Source organism: Leptodactylus fuscus, chromosome 8 (assembly GCF_031893055.1).
Source record: "Leptodactylus fuscus isolate aLepFus1 chromosome 8, aLepFus1.hap2, whole genome shotgun sequence".
NCBI classification, from domain to species: domain Eukaryota; kingdom Metazoa; phylum Chordata; class Amphibia; order Anura; family Leptodactylidae; genus Leptodactylus; species Leptodactylus fuscus.
This window is the reverse complement of record NC_134272.1, coordinates 6,911,706-6,928,381: the sequence shown is the minus strand read 5'-3', so window position 1 is coordinate 6,928,381 and position 16,676 is coordinate 6,911,706. Positions and strand designations below refer to the sequence as shown.

The 16,676-nt window shown below is 42.0% G+C and overlaps 1 protein-coding gene across 1 annotated transcript in view; it reads right to left on the bottom strand.

The window, feature by feature from the left end:
• The window catches only part of ELFN1 (extracellular leucine rich repeat and fibronectin type III domain containing 1), a 694,846-nt gene that overhangs the window by 178,555 nt on the left and 499,615 nt on the right, over positions 1–16,676 (bottom strand). The window lies entirely within an intron of this gene.

Genomic DNA, 16,676 nt, shown 5'->3' with positions numbered 1-16,676 from the left:
AATCTGGGGTCTGAAGAGCTAAGCGGAGGCCGAGGGGAGGTGAGGAAACATAATAAGTACTGATACTTTGTCTCACTTCTTGTGGTCCTCTTTGGTCATCTTTCCGTCTATTCCAATCTCCTGGGTGACATTGCTTGTCCTGGGAAGGGGGTTCTGAGACCTGTGATTGGACCTCAGCGGTCATATGGGATGTCCTCAACCTCAGTGGTCTCCTGGGGGGCATGATGACAGCCAGAAGGTTGAAAGACCAAGGGAGTGACAGATGCCGTGAGCAAGTAGGGACAAGGGAAGGTAAGTTTCTGTATTTACTATGTTTCTGCGCCTTCCTTGACCTGGAGCAGACGGTAGAACCTCATAACATTCTTGCAACAAATCGTGCAAGGTTCTCCCCTCTCCATTACTCAGCCTTATATTGTACTATAGTCATTCTCCACCAGAGAAGTTGTGCACGTGGTGTTGGGTCGACTACTGTGTGGTCAATTAGTTACATTATTAAGCGGATTAGATGGCCGCCTGCTAATGTGTGTTTACATAGCGTTGCATAGTCTATACAGCCCGACTGGTGACACAGCTATAGTATTTATAGACGGCCTGCAACCCAGGGAGAGTTCAGGGAACATATACAAGCAGATTACCCCGCATTAACCCACGAGGGGCCTGAGATTAGCGCTCTCCTTGGCAATAGGATGATGTTTATGAGTCACAGCTGTGGAGCTGAAAATGAAATTAAATGTTTCTTGGTAAAAATAGTGCAAACAGTCTGTTACCTTACAAGCTACATATGGAAAGTAATGAAAGCGTCTGGATTTAATGATGTTTTCACTGTCTAATGAGGGAGGCAGATCGTGGTGTGCACAATTCTATCAAGATCGTCCTCCAGACAGGGAGATAAAACATAATGAATGACATGTGAGCGTTAAATTCATTTATGAGCTGGAAAATATGCTTTACTATATGACGCATGGCCGGTAACTTGCTGAAATTGATTTTACCCTTCCAAACACCTTCTGATATCTATTATTCGTAAAATCGGAGGTTACCTTGTGGACGGTCTTTGTGCACCAGAAGCTGGAATATTTTCGGGAACACAAAAACGAGAGAGTCTACTGGTACGTCATCCATGGATCGCAACTGGTAAAGATAGATGACTACCACTGGATACCCAAGATAGATGACTTGCTCTAATACTTTGGGGTCTTACCACTGTGTCCCCCCAATATTCATGAGAGTGGAGTCCTGTGTCCCCCATCAATATTAGAAGGGTTTTGCCATCAAATATAAACATATTTACATTTGAAAACAAATAAAATGTAATCATTATGATAATCCGACCAGGATAAGGACACCATGGCTGGTTATCAGGAGGACACTACATGTATGAGAAGATAACCCGACCACAATAAGGACATCATGGCTGGTTATCAGGTGGGGACACTATATGTATGAGAAGATAACCCGACCACAATAAGGACATCATGGCTGGTTATCAGGAGGACACTACATGTATGAGAAGATAACCCGACCACAATAAGGACGTCATGGCTGGTTATCAGGAGGACACTACATGTATGAGAAGATAACCTGACCACAATAAGGACATCATGGCTGGTTATCAGGAGGACACTACATGTATGAGAAGATAACCTGACCACAATAAGGACATCATGGCTGGTTATCAGGAGGACACTACATGTATGAGAAGATAACCCGACCACAATGAGGACATCATGGCTGGTTATCAGGAGGACACTACATGTATGAGAAGATAACCCGACCACAATAAGGACGTCATGGCTGGTTATCAGGAGGACACTACATGTATGAGAAGATAACCTGACCACAATAAGGACATCATGGCTGCTTATCAGGAGGACACTACATGTATGAGAAGATAACCCGACCACAATAAGGACATCATGGCTGGTTATCAGGTGGGGACACTATATGTATGAGAAGATAACCCGACCACAATAAGGACATCATGGCTGGTTATCAGGAGGACACTACATGTATGAGAAGATAACCCGACCACAATAAGGACATCATGGCTGGTTATCAGGAGGACACTACATGTATGAGAAGATAACCTGACCACAATAAGGACATCATGGCTGGTTATCAGGAGGACACTACATGTATGAGAAGATAACCCGACCACAATGAGGACATCATGGCTGGTTATCAGGAGGACACTACATGTATGAGAAGATAACCCGACCACAATAAGGACGTCATGGCTGGTTATCAGGAGGACACTACATGTATGAGAAGATAACCTGACCACAATAAGGACATCATGGCTGGTTATCAGGAGGACACTACATGTATGAGAAGATAACCCGACCACAATGAGGACATCATGGCTGGTTATCAGGAGGACACTACATGTATGAGAAGATAACTTGTCTACATTAAGGACATTATGGCTGGTTATCAGGAGGACACTACATGTATGAGAAGATAACCTGACCACAATAAGGACATCATGGCTGGTTATCAGGAGGGCACTACATGTATGAGAAGATAACCTGACCACAATAAGGACATCATTTGAATGTATATACATGACACCTTCTCAGCTCTTCTCGCTTCCATTGCCTTATCATTGCTTACCATCATTCTTTTAGTGGCAGTTCTTGGTCACTCCTATTCACTTGAATGGGATTGTGCTGCAGTACCAGGTAAGTAATATTATCATACATATTATCATACGATTATCATAGTGTCTTAATTTGTTCTATTCTCTAGTCCGTGGAACAAGGGAGTCGCTAGAAGGGGTCAGCGTTAGTAGTCGAACCAGCGCCTTGGGCTCCTCTGCAACATAAGATGACACCGTATAATAAATAGTACATGGTAGGTGAAGTCCCAGGAGCTACAAGTTATGGAAATACATTAGAGTACACCTGCCTGAGGAATCACTGTCATTACTGGAATTATATGGCAGGAATGCAATAACGCACCGTACCCAGGAGCGCCTCCCGCCAGGCCCCGCCGGCCTCCCATACTTTATGTAATGACATGATACTCCGCATAGCTCAAGTCTTTTCTCACCTGCAAAGAACATTGGTTCATAATCCAATCAGTTTACCATGTGCGCTGATCTATTTTGCAATGCAGGGACGTGACAAGAGGGCAACCCTCGGAACGTATCATGTAACCGTATTAAGCTCTAATCCTCTCTAATGTTTGTTGTGATTTATACGAGAGAGCCCGATGTGTTTTATGACAAGCTAAATGGTAGTGACTGCTGGGAGGATTTATTTTGCTAAATTAGACAGGTATACAGGGCAGTCATGACATTTTCCTAACCTTCTCATCAAATTGTGCAATTGTTGATTCACCGGTGAAGCACAGAGAGAATATTAGGAATGCCTAATCCTCGCTGCTCCCGCCTCCTCCTATTGTACTAAATGTTCCATCTCATTGAGCTTGAACTATGTTCGCCACCGGCACATCCTGGACTTCTTTCTTTCCAATGAAGCCTTGAGAAGTCTCAATAATGAAATATTTTGCTGTATAACGGTATGTGGCCTTTCTATACACAATAGAGCGCACACACCTTCCATTTGGTTAAGTCGCCATTTCACGCGCCCGGATATTTGTTCACCCAGTTTTGCAACTTTTTGTTTTAATGAATCCATCTACAATGAAATTAAATCAGCTGTAAACAAGATTACGGGGTTCACTGAGAACTAGAGACCTCGGAGAAGAGAGATGGGTGATCTTGGTCCCGTAGAAGATGGTCATTGGTAATGTGTCCTGGAAATGGTTCCCCAATAGGGTTGAGCCAATCTTGAGATTTCAGGATCGTTTTTAAAATCCGATTTCCAATCATTTTACATCTAAACCCGATCCCGATCCTAATGGAAGTCAATGGGATTTTTTAATGATCCTATTTACTACCCAGCATGGAGTCCAAAAACTGAAAGCTTCAATTTTTGGACTCCACGCTGTGTAGTGATTAAAAATTCCGCCAGCTACTTAGTCCCCCCTGCTGCCCGGTTACCTGCACAGAACCGCTGCCGCCTCCCCTCCCAGTGTGTACGCCGGTCCCCGGTTCCCCAGGCTGTTGTTCTCTGTCCGTTTCTCTCCTCTCTCATTCAGATGCTGGAAGAGCACTGTACACGTCCCCCGCCTCTCTAGTGAATCACTCCCCACCCTGTACCCGCCCACACTCTCCTAAGCCACAACAAGCCCCGCCTACTCACAGCATCAGTAACATTAGCCTAGGGAGGCGGGGGCGCGCACGGCACTCTCTTGGCATGTGAATGAGAGAGGAGAGGACAGAGAACAACGGCCTGGAGCTCCCGGGAGCGGCAGTGGTTCTGTGCAGGTAAGTTGAGTTAAGTTGCAGGTACGGGTTGAGTGATCGGGATCGGAATTCCGTTCCTGATCTTTTTTAGGTGGAATCGGAACCGGAATCGTGATCGTGAAATTTACTCGATCACCGATCGGGATCTGATCTTTTCCGATCCCTATCACTCAGATTGTCCGGTATTAGAAATGAACAACGTGGTTTGAAATGAGGCGATGATTGACTACTGAGGTCTGTGATTGGGCATCGATGGTCAATTGGGGCATGAAATGGCATGATGGGTTAACCCACATAACATTGGAAAAAAAATCAGAGACTACAAGAGTGGGGAAACCTGAACGCTGGAAAAGAAGACCAGACACCCGAGCAAGGTGAGGAGAGGTGAGTACCAGTGTTATATTTATTTTGTCCACACCTCCCTTGAAGAAACCCCAGACTATCATAGTAACGGATTTGTTTCAGACCAAACAAGTTCAATCCTTGCAGGCAAACTTTGGGAGTATTTACGAAAATGAATCTCACAAGGTCCATCCACCATTGCCGACAGGTTATCCCATTTGTATTTTCTATATCAAGTATATAATTTCTCTTTGGTATGGGGTCGTGTAAGGGATTTCTCATCCCCAGTGTCAATCCCAGGCAGCAGTTTGCTCATATGATGAACATACCCATAGTCGGAACAATTCTGACTACTATTTGTCTATGCCATTGATATCTTTGCGTCTCCACTGGTCCATATCTTGGGCTACTTGGAAGACTTGACATGAACCTGGTAAGTAGGGTTGAGCGATTGGGAAACATTGGATCCCGATCGAGCAAATTTCACAATGGTGATCGGCTGGAAAATGGTTGGAAATCGGATTTTTGAAATCTCAAGATCGGCTCAACCCTACTGTATATATAATATGCAATTTGGCTCGAGCGATTGGGATCCCGATTGGTGATCGAGCAAATTTCACGATCGTTGCAGTACTAACTACAACCAGTATTAAAAGTACAGAAAGTGAGCGCTGTAGCGTGTGCCGGGACGGGGAAACACCTGATCTACAATGGCCGTCAATCAGACTCTCACTGATCTAAAATAGGATGGGACATAAATGTTACATTGTTATACAGAACCGAGGTGCCCAATTATCCTTGTCATATAAATGACTGCATCCATAACATTACTAAGAAAATTTCAGGTCGGAGGTGACTTAGTAAATATTATTATGTGGTTGGATAATAAATTCTAATCACTTTCTCTTTTCTTTGTTGTGTTATTTTTGAAAACAAAAAAGGTCAGAGAATAATGACATTAAATAAATTGTAATGACATCCATGCCTTAGAGGATATGATGCCAGCAGTATGCTATCCTTCCCCACATATGAACCATGACTGACAGTGATTTAATTGTACTTCAGCAAGTTGATATCATAGAAGATAAAATGTCTAATGTACACGGCGAATCCCTTACAAGCCAGGAACTTAGACTTAATAAACTTGAAACTGAACAAATCTGAAATTTTGTTGCAGTTCTGGATAAAATTGCAACAGTCTTTTGAAGACATGGAGATCAAGGGATCACATGACCTTGGGGATCACATGGGCTTTCCCCTTACACCTTGGTGGTAGCCTTCATGCTATGGAAAACCAAGTCTCGAGGGACTATAAGTCTGAAGTCACTGGTGATGACTTATAAGAATTCTATAAAGCCAAGAAAACAAGGGCATGTGTCCATTTTGTGGGGAGAGATTAGACAGATAGGAACATCTCAGACAGTAAAAATGAGAGAGAAAGGAAATACAAATAATACAGTGAGGGGAAGTGCGGCGATGAGTGGAGAGGAGTTCGATTTATTTAATAGACGTAGGAGTCTGGAGTCCTTCTCTGTTTAGCTCAGATTTGCCAATAAGGATTTTAATTTCTTATCCAACAAATTGAATACCACATGGTTGGATACTAGCAAAATCCTTGACTGTCTGCAATTCACAACGCCACCAATGCATATAATACATGTTTTTTTCTGATTTATCATTGGAGCGACCACTGCTAATAAAATGCAAACCATGGTAGGTGTGGTTCACAAAAAGGGATTCAGAGCAGGGGATTACATTTTATGTTGCACATGGACAATACACCCTAGTACTGTTATGGCGAACTTATGGCACGGGTGCCAGAGGTGGCACTCAGAGCCCTCTCTTTGGGCACCCATCTGTGGAACAGATTATACAGTGTGTGGGGGCACCGTGGAGCAAATTGTACTGTGTAGGGGCCACGTGGAGCAAATTGTACTGTGTGGGGGCCACTGTGCAGCAAATTATACAGTGTGGGGGCCACTGTGGAGCAAATTGTACTGTGTGGAGGCCACTGTGCAGCAAATTGTACTGTGTGGGGGCCACTGTGCAGCAAATTATACGGTGTGGGGGCCACTGTGGAGCAAATTGTACTGTGTGGAGGCCACTGTGCAGCAAATTGTACTGTGTGGGGGCCACTGTGCAGCAAATTATACGGTGTGGGGACAACAGTGCAGCAGATTGGACTATGTGGAGACCACTTTTCAGTAGATTGGACTGTGTGGGGGTCACAGTTGAGCAGAAAGCGCTATAATATCCCCGTTCATATGACCATATTTTGCAGGTCTATAATTGTGTTCAAATTGTGGATAAGCACATTCTTAATGTTAAATTGCCGTGTTGGCACTTTGTGATAAATTAGTGGGTTTTGGGTTGCAGTTTGGGCACTCGGTCTCTATAAGGTTCGCCATCAGTGCCGTAGTATATCCTGCATAAACAATATATTGAATTCTATAGAGAGTTCTACTGATACAGGAAAATAGAGATCTCAAGAGTGAATTTTCCAGTCCCGATTCTCAATTTCTCAAAATTTTCTCAATTTCTCAAAATCTTAGTTTCTATCAGAGGGATCAGCACGAGAAGAAAATACCAAAATTAACCCCTAAAGAATCCAATAGCCCATGGATAGCAACAATGTCATCTCTAGTTTATAAGTCACTGTAAGTCCGTAGCACACGTCTGACATGACCCCAGAGGTTTATCACATTCTATTGTTAGGACATCGCAAGACACAAATTTACTTTCCTATTATTTAAGGTACAGAAATCCTCTCAAGGAATCGACTTTCTGAAACGCTCGTTTCCGTTTCTCAAAGAACCATTTTGCAAAGCCATTCCGGCTTCGAGATTCTAATGCTAAACTTCTAAACTTTATAATTTTGTCGGAAGAAAAAAAAACATAAAGGTAAAAAAAGAAATGAAACGGTGTATATAAATAAATAACGCGGAACAAAATGACTCTTTGAGAACAAATAACAAATCTGATCAGTGGAAACATTCTTCAGCTCTCCGCGGCTCCGACACCGTTCACGGGGAAAAAGGACAATTATACAAAGGAATTCAAAGGGCTCTTTGAAATAATAAAAGAATATGTCTTATTGCCGGAGAACGTGCAAACCCTGGCAATGACTGGCGTGCAATCACAAAACAGCGCCATTACTTAGCAGATAATGCTGGCGCGGCTGAATGAGAGGATGAAAAAAAGAAAATGAATTACAGCTCTTTAATTAACTTCTAATTAAATTAAGAATGGGGCGCCGTTAACTATCGTCTACTAATAATGCGAAAGGTGCCTGCGAATAGCTCGAATAAACAACCGTGGACAAGTAAACCTCGCCAACATCCGCTGGGTATTACCATGGTGAATGAAGAGCCGCGTGGTCTAGATATTCTGCTTTACCACGCTCAAAGTGACGGGTAAACAAAAACGAGTTCACCAAATCAACAGGGCGATGGGGTTCAATCAACTCTGTGGGTTTCGGATTCAAAAAATTGAATGTAACTAGAGATGATCGAATAGTATTCGCCCGTTCCCATTCATTCCTATGGGAGCCAGGTATTCGAAACTATGTTACGACTACTATTCGAATCAACGCTAACTGTAACATTTTGCAACAATTTTCCATCTTGGACAATCGATGCACTGTATATAGCAATTTGAACAATTGACTATAAAAATTGGGGGGCAATTTTGTTTTTTGATCATGATGGAACCCATAGAGCATTTTGGACCATCAACCATAAACATTTTTGGGCAATTTTGCATTGTGATCAATCGATATACAATGTATAGTATTCTGGACAACTGACTATAACATTTTGGGGATAACGTCCATCCTTAGGGAGAAACCACCAGCCATAGTTGCTCCACTGCAAGGGAACATGGGAAGAATATGCAAATCTGTCTCCCAAGATGTAAACAGGAAGACAGTGCCTCTGTTATGCTGCCCTCTATGGGAAGTGCCCTGAACATCATGCCCCACTTTCCCAGAAGTCTTTACTGCATAATGCGGGGTTATAACCAATTTTGGTAAAATTTAGCATTTTGCACCTTGTCTAAAAACTTAAAGGGGTCGTCTTGTATGGTGTAGAAGAGACTCTCTCCAAGTGTGTACCAAATAGAACATGTCAAGTTAAGGAAGGCTAATCCATATACATACGTGGTGTGTGCATTGCTCTACTGGGGGTGCTGGGAAGTTTCATGGCAGGGAATGACTTCAGGAGCCGCAAAAGAAACTGAGACCTCCAAGATGCAAATGGAACCTGTTGGAGATGTTTGGTGGCTGCACATAGAGCCCGGGATAGAACCGCACAACTGTAATGGCACGGACACCCCATGGGGAATGGAAATTCACTAACATTTTTTTCTTCTATTTCAATACAGTAAGATCTCAGTATATTTTTAGGTGTTCAAGTACAATTGGTCAGTGTAAGTAACGGAAGAATTTCTACAGGTTTGATCTATTACTTGGAGAGGGAATTGATGAAGATCCTAATTGTAGGTACGTGATTGATCCGGTTCTCTATGTTACATGTGATTGATCCGGTTCTCTATGTTACACATGTGATTGATCCAGTTCCCATCGATTTTTTTGGTTTCCGTTACAATATTCATTGAGTGTTCCTCAATGTATAAGTTGTCTCTGTATAAGCATACATGAGAATATGCAGGAAAGGGACTCAAATAATAAGATACAATGTATCATGCAGTGTAGATACAGACTATAAGGACAGACTATATTTTCCTATACAGTAAAAATATGGCATAGCGTATGCTGGACACATAATGAGCCTATGGATACAATGAGATATGATCGGAACCTTAGTGGAGTCCCAAAAAGTTGCATAAACTGTTGTTATAGAACCATAACAAGTGAAAATAAGAACCCAATAAAAGCAAAAATAAATGAATAATATGAAATATAATACAATATAAAACTTTAAAATAATAATATAAAAATCTACAATATAATATAAAATATAATATAATATAAAACTTTAAAAAATATAAAAATCTAAAATATAATATAAAATATAATACAATATAAAACTTTTAAAAAAATAATATAAAAATCTAAAATATAATATAAAATGTAATACAATATAAAACTTTAAAAAAATAATATAAAAATCTAAAATATATTATAAAATGTAATACAATATAAAACCTAAAAAAATAATTTTAAAAATCTAAAATATATTATAAAATGTAATACAATATAAAACTTTTAAAAAATAATATAATATATAAAAATCTAAAATCTAATATAATATAAACGTAATACAATATAATCTAAAATATAATATGACATAAAAATGTAATATAAAATAAAAATATATCCAAATAAATAGTGCCATGACATGGTATACGCTTTATACAATGTATTTATTTGTTTATGGGTCACAGACACTAGGATCGCACAATCCCGACTATAACCAGGTAGGAGATTTTTCCACCACCGCTACTCGATCTTGTAGATATTCCAGGTACACTATAAGACAGATGTTCCCGTCCACCTCTCCGGTTCCCGTGCAGAGTTTTTACCACCTGTTAGCGGAGATTTATTGATGACCTTTTCCTATTAGGTAGACGCGCCTCTCTGATATTCGCTTAATTTACGTAATTTATCAACATCATAAATAATTGGTCGAGTATTGTTCTGTGACCAAGCTCGGCTACAAAGCGTCTGCTATAACTCTTTTATGATGGGATATATCATCTTATCAGATGGTGGTACCGCGGTTGTAAATATCCCACTATGTTCTCGTAAAGTAAAGCCATTGGGAAATATTATTTATAGGCTTTTTATATGAAGGTGACTGCAATACAACTTTTACTTTTGACCCTTTTGTAAGACAAGATTGTGACGGTATCGCTGTCCCAAAATGGTTGGAGCTAGCACGGCTGTATTTTGTAGGAATAATACGTGGCATCCTCTCTCCACTCGACTGGGGCAATTTAAGGGGTTAATAGCTGGGGTTGCAGATTCCTCCAATCCTGGCCATAGAAATTTTCTATACTGCTGACTTGTCCCAGAATAGACCATCAGTATCTGATCAGAAGGGGTCCCATGCATAGACCCCACAGCGACCAGCCATTCCAGCTGTGCTAGGGGGGAAGTATTGTGGATGGGATGGGAAGCAGCACCGTTCCTATTCTGGTGGGAGAACTGCAGAACCCCAGGACCAATGCTATGCTCCTCCATTCATGACCCTCTGTTCAGCAGTTATGGAGACCAACTTTCTCTCTCTGGAGGACCCAGTCCTTAGATTATAATGGGAATCATGTAATACATCATTTTTCCTGCGGGGGTGCTGCAGCAAATTGATAGTTTGTTGCAAGACTCTCCTCACACATTACATATTACACATAGAATCTGCTTATTAACAGTGGAGTCTTCCAATCAATAGGGATTGTACAAAGTAGACAATCTATTTAAGATGTAACTCAAGGCAAAAACTGAAAATTCATAATATCCTCTACTTTTTTCTAGGATTCACTTGACTATGACGACATGACAACACCGTGACACTCATAAGCGGGAGAGAATACTGCACTTGTGACCGCTACAGAGTTCAAATGACTTCCATATGGCTCATGATAACACTCCTGGATTGTAATGCTGCCAGGGTCGTCATAGGCTTCAGCATAGTCATAGGCTCCATTATGGTCCAAGGGGTCAGTGTTTTAGCGGTCCACCTCAGCATTGTTTGGGTCCCCCGACAGACTCGAACAATGGAGATACAATGCTAGTGGGAACCTGTATGGCCAGCGTTACTTGGGGAGTAATGAAGCGTTATGACTAATACCCACCTGACTAATGATCACACGACTGTCTCCATTCTCCTAAATGGACCTGTGGCCCACGGGATTCGGTGAGCTCATTGGTAATGTTTCAAAGACTATCAGCCAAGGTATCGACATGAACAACTCGTTGATGAATGACTAGAATCATATCTGCTTTCTGAAGGGAACCAAAAATCAATCAATACAACAATCAATACTCATTTTCATAACAATTCCAATACACATAAATTGTCAAATATAGTGAAGACTGGTGCAGATGTATTTAGAGCTTCCGCTTAATAATTCTGTCAAACCTCCGAAGGTTCCACAAGACAAATCTAGAATCTGCCACAGTTCTGGTATAACGCTCAACTGTTTTTTGGCACTTTTTGTAAATCTGACAGACCAAGGCTTTGCTTTCCTGGTACCCCAAAATTCCCACTCCACTCATTGTACAAAAATTGCACAACTTAGGCCAAATCATGGTTATTCACCTAAGATGAACCACTGCTACACCAGTTTTGTGATAAAGCAACCTTAGTAAAGTCCCTACATTGTTCTATACATCCAAAGAGGTTCCCGGAACAGGAGATCTCATGTAACTCTATGACATTTCTCATGCAATTGTTGGGTGGGAAGTGGCCATAGAAGGTTGACATTGTCACCACAGTTTCTCTCGCCATTAGGTCTTCCATCTTTGGATATCTTTCTCTACTGCTATACTTAAGAATGGACTGGTCCACCAAAGTAATAGAGGATCCAACAATGGGTCCAAGCTCTGACACCAAAGATCCTGAAGAAGACTACTCCATTTTGAGATGACTTTGGAGCCAATAAATTATCTCTAGGATCTACTTTTTTATGGAACGATCCACAATATTTTAATGATATATTATTATTAGGATTGAGCGATCGGGATCGGAAAAGATTGGATCCTGATCGGCGATTGAGCAAATTTCATGATCGCGATCAGTTGGAAAATGATCAGAAATCAGATTTTGAAATCTCGAGATCGGCTCAACCCCACTGTATTTATAATATGCAATAGGGGTTGAGTGATCGGGATCGGGAAAGATCGGATCCCGATCGGCGAGTGAGCAATTTGGCTGGAAAATGATCGGAAATCAGATTTTAAAATCGATCCTGAAATCTCAATTATTATATATGTACAATGCTAATAGTAAAAATGAAGATGCAATGACAAGTTTCGTATCGCTGGACCTCAGAATCGTCTTCTCTCGTGGACACAATGAACCCCAGTCCCGTAGCTTTTGAATATCCCATCCATTTGTGATCATCTCGATGGCGCACATCATTTGCTTCATTGCTTCTTTCTGAAAGCCACTTTGCGTGCGGTCCCAGGGTAGAGAATCGCTGAAGCTGTCACTTTTTAAAAATAAATTGTAATAATAACGCTAAATTAATTGTCTGATTTACCGTCTTCACAGGAGAAAATGTAAATTGACACCTAAGGGACAAACCATCTCCAAAATGGCAAGAACAGATTTGAAGAGCCAGATTGCGAAACCCGGCGCTCAGCACTTTACTCACCTGACGAGAAGAAATGGCTTAATGACCGTATCCTCCCCTCCCCCATAAATGGATACTTATAACTCTCCCTGATTGACCGACCGCTGTTACCGCCGCTTAATATGGAAAACGCCATTACCCATCCCGGGGCAGCGAGTGACTTTCATGCTTACAGAGTCATGTTTGCAAAATATATCAATCTTAAATCTTCATCCAATTCATTCCTGAATTCTCAATGATTCATTTGATTTGATATTTGCTGCTCGTAGGACTGTGACAATTTCTGAGGCTCTTCAGAGTGAAATTGTCTGATGCTTTCCTCGTGTTGTGCTTATGAGAATGCTAATGCTCCGCAGCCGAGCGGGGTCTTTTCAGCTTCATCAATAGATGCACTACAGAGAATATTAGAGGGTTTTTTTTTTAATACAATGAAAAAAATGTTCATTATGATGATGGCATTGACCTTGGACGTGGGTTACTTGTAAAAATGTGAAGCCGTGACAATGGGAAGACGTATTTTCAGTCTTTTTTGCTGGTTTTGGGCCAAGAAAAAAAAAATAGAAGAGAAAAGGAGCAGAAGTAAAACAGAAAACGCAGCAAAAATAACAATCATCCAAAAACATTTAGTGAATTTTGAAAGGAAATATTGGTAAAGGCTTCCTAAGGGTAAGAGAGGATGAGACCATTCTTCTGTTCCATCATAGAAGAATGGACCAAACAAGAAAGATGGATCTGGCTAAAGACGGACACCAAAGGATCCCTAGGAACCAATGGGGACTGTTAGGTATTCATTATAGTCATCATAATGTCCCGTATACAGGACACTGAGTTTAGATGGACTCTGTGGCTGGGGCTCCTAAAGAAAGCTGCTTAGGTATTGAACTAAAACAAAACTTGCAGATGGGAAGGATAACGTGTTGACTTTGCAACACTCCCGAAATGTTCAGGAGGCTCCCACAACAAGGGCTGAGCTCCTGGCATCCCAGAAGAGTTGGCGAACGTCTTGTGCCGTGCGGAATGCTTGTGCATGATCCTGGGGCGTAGACTTTGACGGAGCCCCAAATTTCCCTCTGCTACAGATAATATATAACTATTCCAAACGTATATAGGTGCCCCATTATAGATTTTGCTCTGGGACCCAGGAAATTCAAGTTACAGCTCTGGCTCCTGCCATATGATTTGGGACTGGTGGTCATTGCACACACCCAAATAAGCAGGGCTTTACGGGGAATGGTCATAGACAAAATCTTTGCAGCAACATGACTTCTGGGGCTATGCCAACAAAAGTTGGCAAATTTGCACTAAAGAATTTTTGCATATGCCCAGATGAACTATCTGAAGGATCCAGTATTTGGAGCTGGCATTGGATGTAGTAACAAATAACTTATTCGATCTTACTGACATGTTCGGTGTATACAGGGATGTAGTTAAAAATGGGGTGTATAGATGCAGGATGGACCTTCAAAACTTTGATAGAACTCAATGTTGTATCACCCTTCACTTCTTATCCCATTATCACGGCTCTGATAAGATCCAGAGAAGGAGAGTCTTATATAGATCATCCTTCTCCTTGGAGGACCCAGCACATCTGCTCCGTACACAAGTGGCCCATTCACTTCAATGAGAACGTTGCTTTGCAAAAAAATTGGCGCTGATAACAAGAGGTAGAAGAGTTCTCTGACGACAATCTATATTACAAAGTTTCTTCTATTCATTTGCATGGAAACAATGTTAAACAACACTTAGACTTTAAGCACTTTGTTCCACTAATGGTCGGGGTTGGTAATAAGATCCCATTATCCTACATCACCATAATAGGACTTTAATAAAAATAACTTATTAATATTAGTAACGTCGGCGAAACACTGATTCGATTCCAGAGTATTACGCCCATGACATGGAACCAGCTAGCAAATCACATTGAAAACTCTCATCTCAGCTTCTCCGTCTCCAGGGCCTATTATAAAAACAAATAGGGCAGCGATGGAGGATTTTTTTACACTTTAATTTTTAACAACAGAACAGAAGATGTGAAGTCGGAGCGGTTCTCTTGGTGATTTCTTGGCTATGTGGAGCAGTAACAGGCCAGCAGAGACTATAAAAGCTATATCAAGTATAATTTCATTAGGTTTGAGGTTTCTTATGCTCGACCATAAAAACTCTTAACCTGCTGAGAATCGCTTCTTCCCGGAACATTCGCCACTTCTATTGATTTTAACCCACTTTTGGCAAAGAAAGAAAGCTGGAGTATAGAAGACGTTGTGTACCTTAAACTAGGAGTATTTTACAAAAAGACCCCCGAGGATTCACATTCCCAGTGTTAAGATGACCACATAAATTTCCCCAATGTGGGACTATTAAAGGATTATCTTATTTCTTATAAAGATGGAAAAGATGGAAGACGCAGAAGGAGACGGAGGCTTTACTTTATCACAAGTCCAATTAATCAAAAAATAGAAACAGTCACCGAGCGCCCTATGGTGCAGGACTATTGGGAATGAGATACGTGTATAAGGATGGAAAAATGGACGGGTTGACCTCTCACCTTCGGATGTTGTGAAGTGGTCACAACACCAACAGCTGTTTAAGCAGAGAAACCTCTGGCAAGACTAGTAGCCTAAGGTTTCTTTCCCATTTGCAGGACTTACAATTTTCATGTTCATCTGTAGGTAGAAAATTGCGGGGAGGCTCCTGCTGCAGCCAGTTAACTTACAGCCAGAGCTCCTGCTGCAGCCAGCTGTCTTATAACCAAAGCTCCTTCTGCAGCCAGTTAACTTACAGCCAGAGCTCCTGATACAGCCAGTTGTCTTATAACCAGAGTGCCTGCTGCAGCCAGTTGTCTTATAGCTAGAGCGCTCGCTGCAGCCAGTCGTCTTATAACCAGAGCGCCCGCTGCAGCCAGTTGTCTTAAAGCCAGAACCCCTGATACAGCCAGTTGTCTTATAGCTAGAGCTCCCGCTGCAGCCAGTTGTCTTATAGCCAGAGCTCCTGCTGCAGCCAGTTGTCTTACAGCCAGAGCTCCTGATACAGCCAGTTGTCTTACAGCCAGAGCTCCCGCTGCAGCCAGTTGTCTTATAGCCAGAGCTCCTGCTGCAGCCAGTTGTCTTACAGCCAGAGCTCCTGCTGCAGCCATTTGTCTTATAGCCAGAGCTCCCGCTGCAGCCAGTTGTTTTACAGCCAGAGCTCTCGCTGCAGCCAGTTGTCTTATAGCCAGAGCTCCCACTGTAGCCAGTTGTCTTATAGCCAGAGCTCTTGCTGCAGCCAGTTGTCTTATAGACAGAGCTCCCACTGCAGCCAGTTGTCTTAGAACCAGAGCTCTTGCTGCAGCCAGTTGTCTTACAGCCAGAGCTCTTGCTGCAGCCAGTTGTCTTACAGCCAGAGCTCCTGATACTGCCAGTTGTCTTCTAACCAGAGTGCCCGCTGCAGCCAGTTGTCTTACAGCCAAAGCTCCCGCTGCAGCCAGTTGTCTTATAGCTAGAGCGCCCACTGCAGCCAGTTGTCTTATAGCTAGAGCGCCCGCTGCAGCCAGTTGTCTTACAACCAGAGCTCCCGCTGCAGCCAGTTGTCTTATAGCCAGAGCTCCCGCTGCAGCCAGTTGTCTTATAGCCAGAGCTCCCGCTGCAGCCAGTTGTCTTATAGCCAGAGCTCCCGCTGCAGCCAGTTGTCTTATAGCCAGGCACAGAACAGTGAGAAGTAGGAAGAAACACAA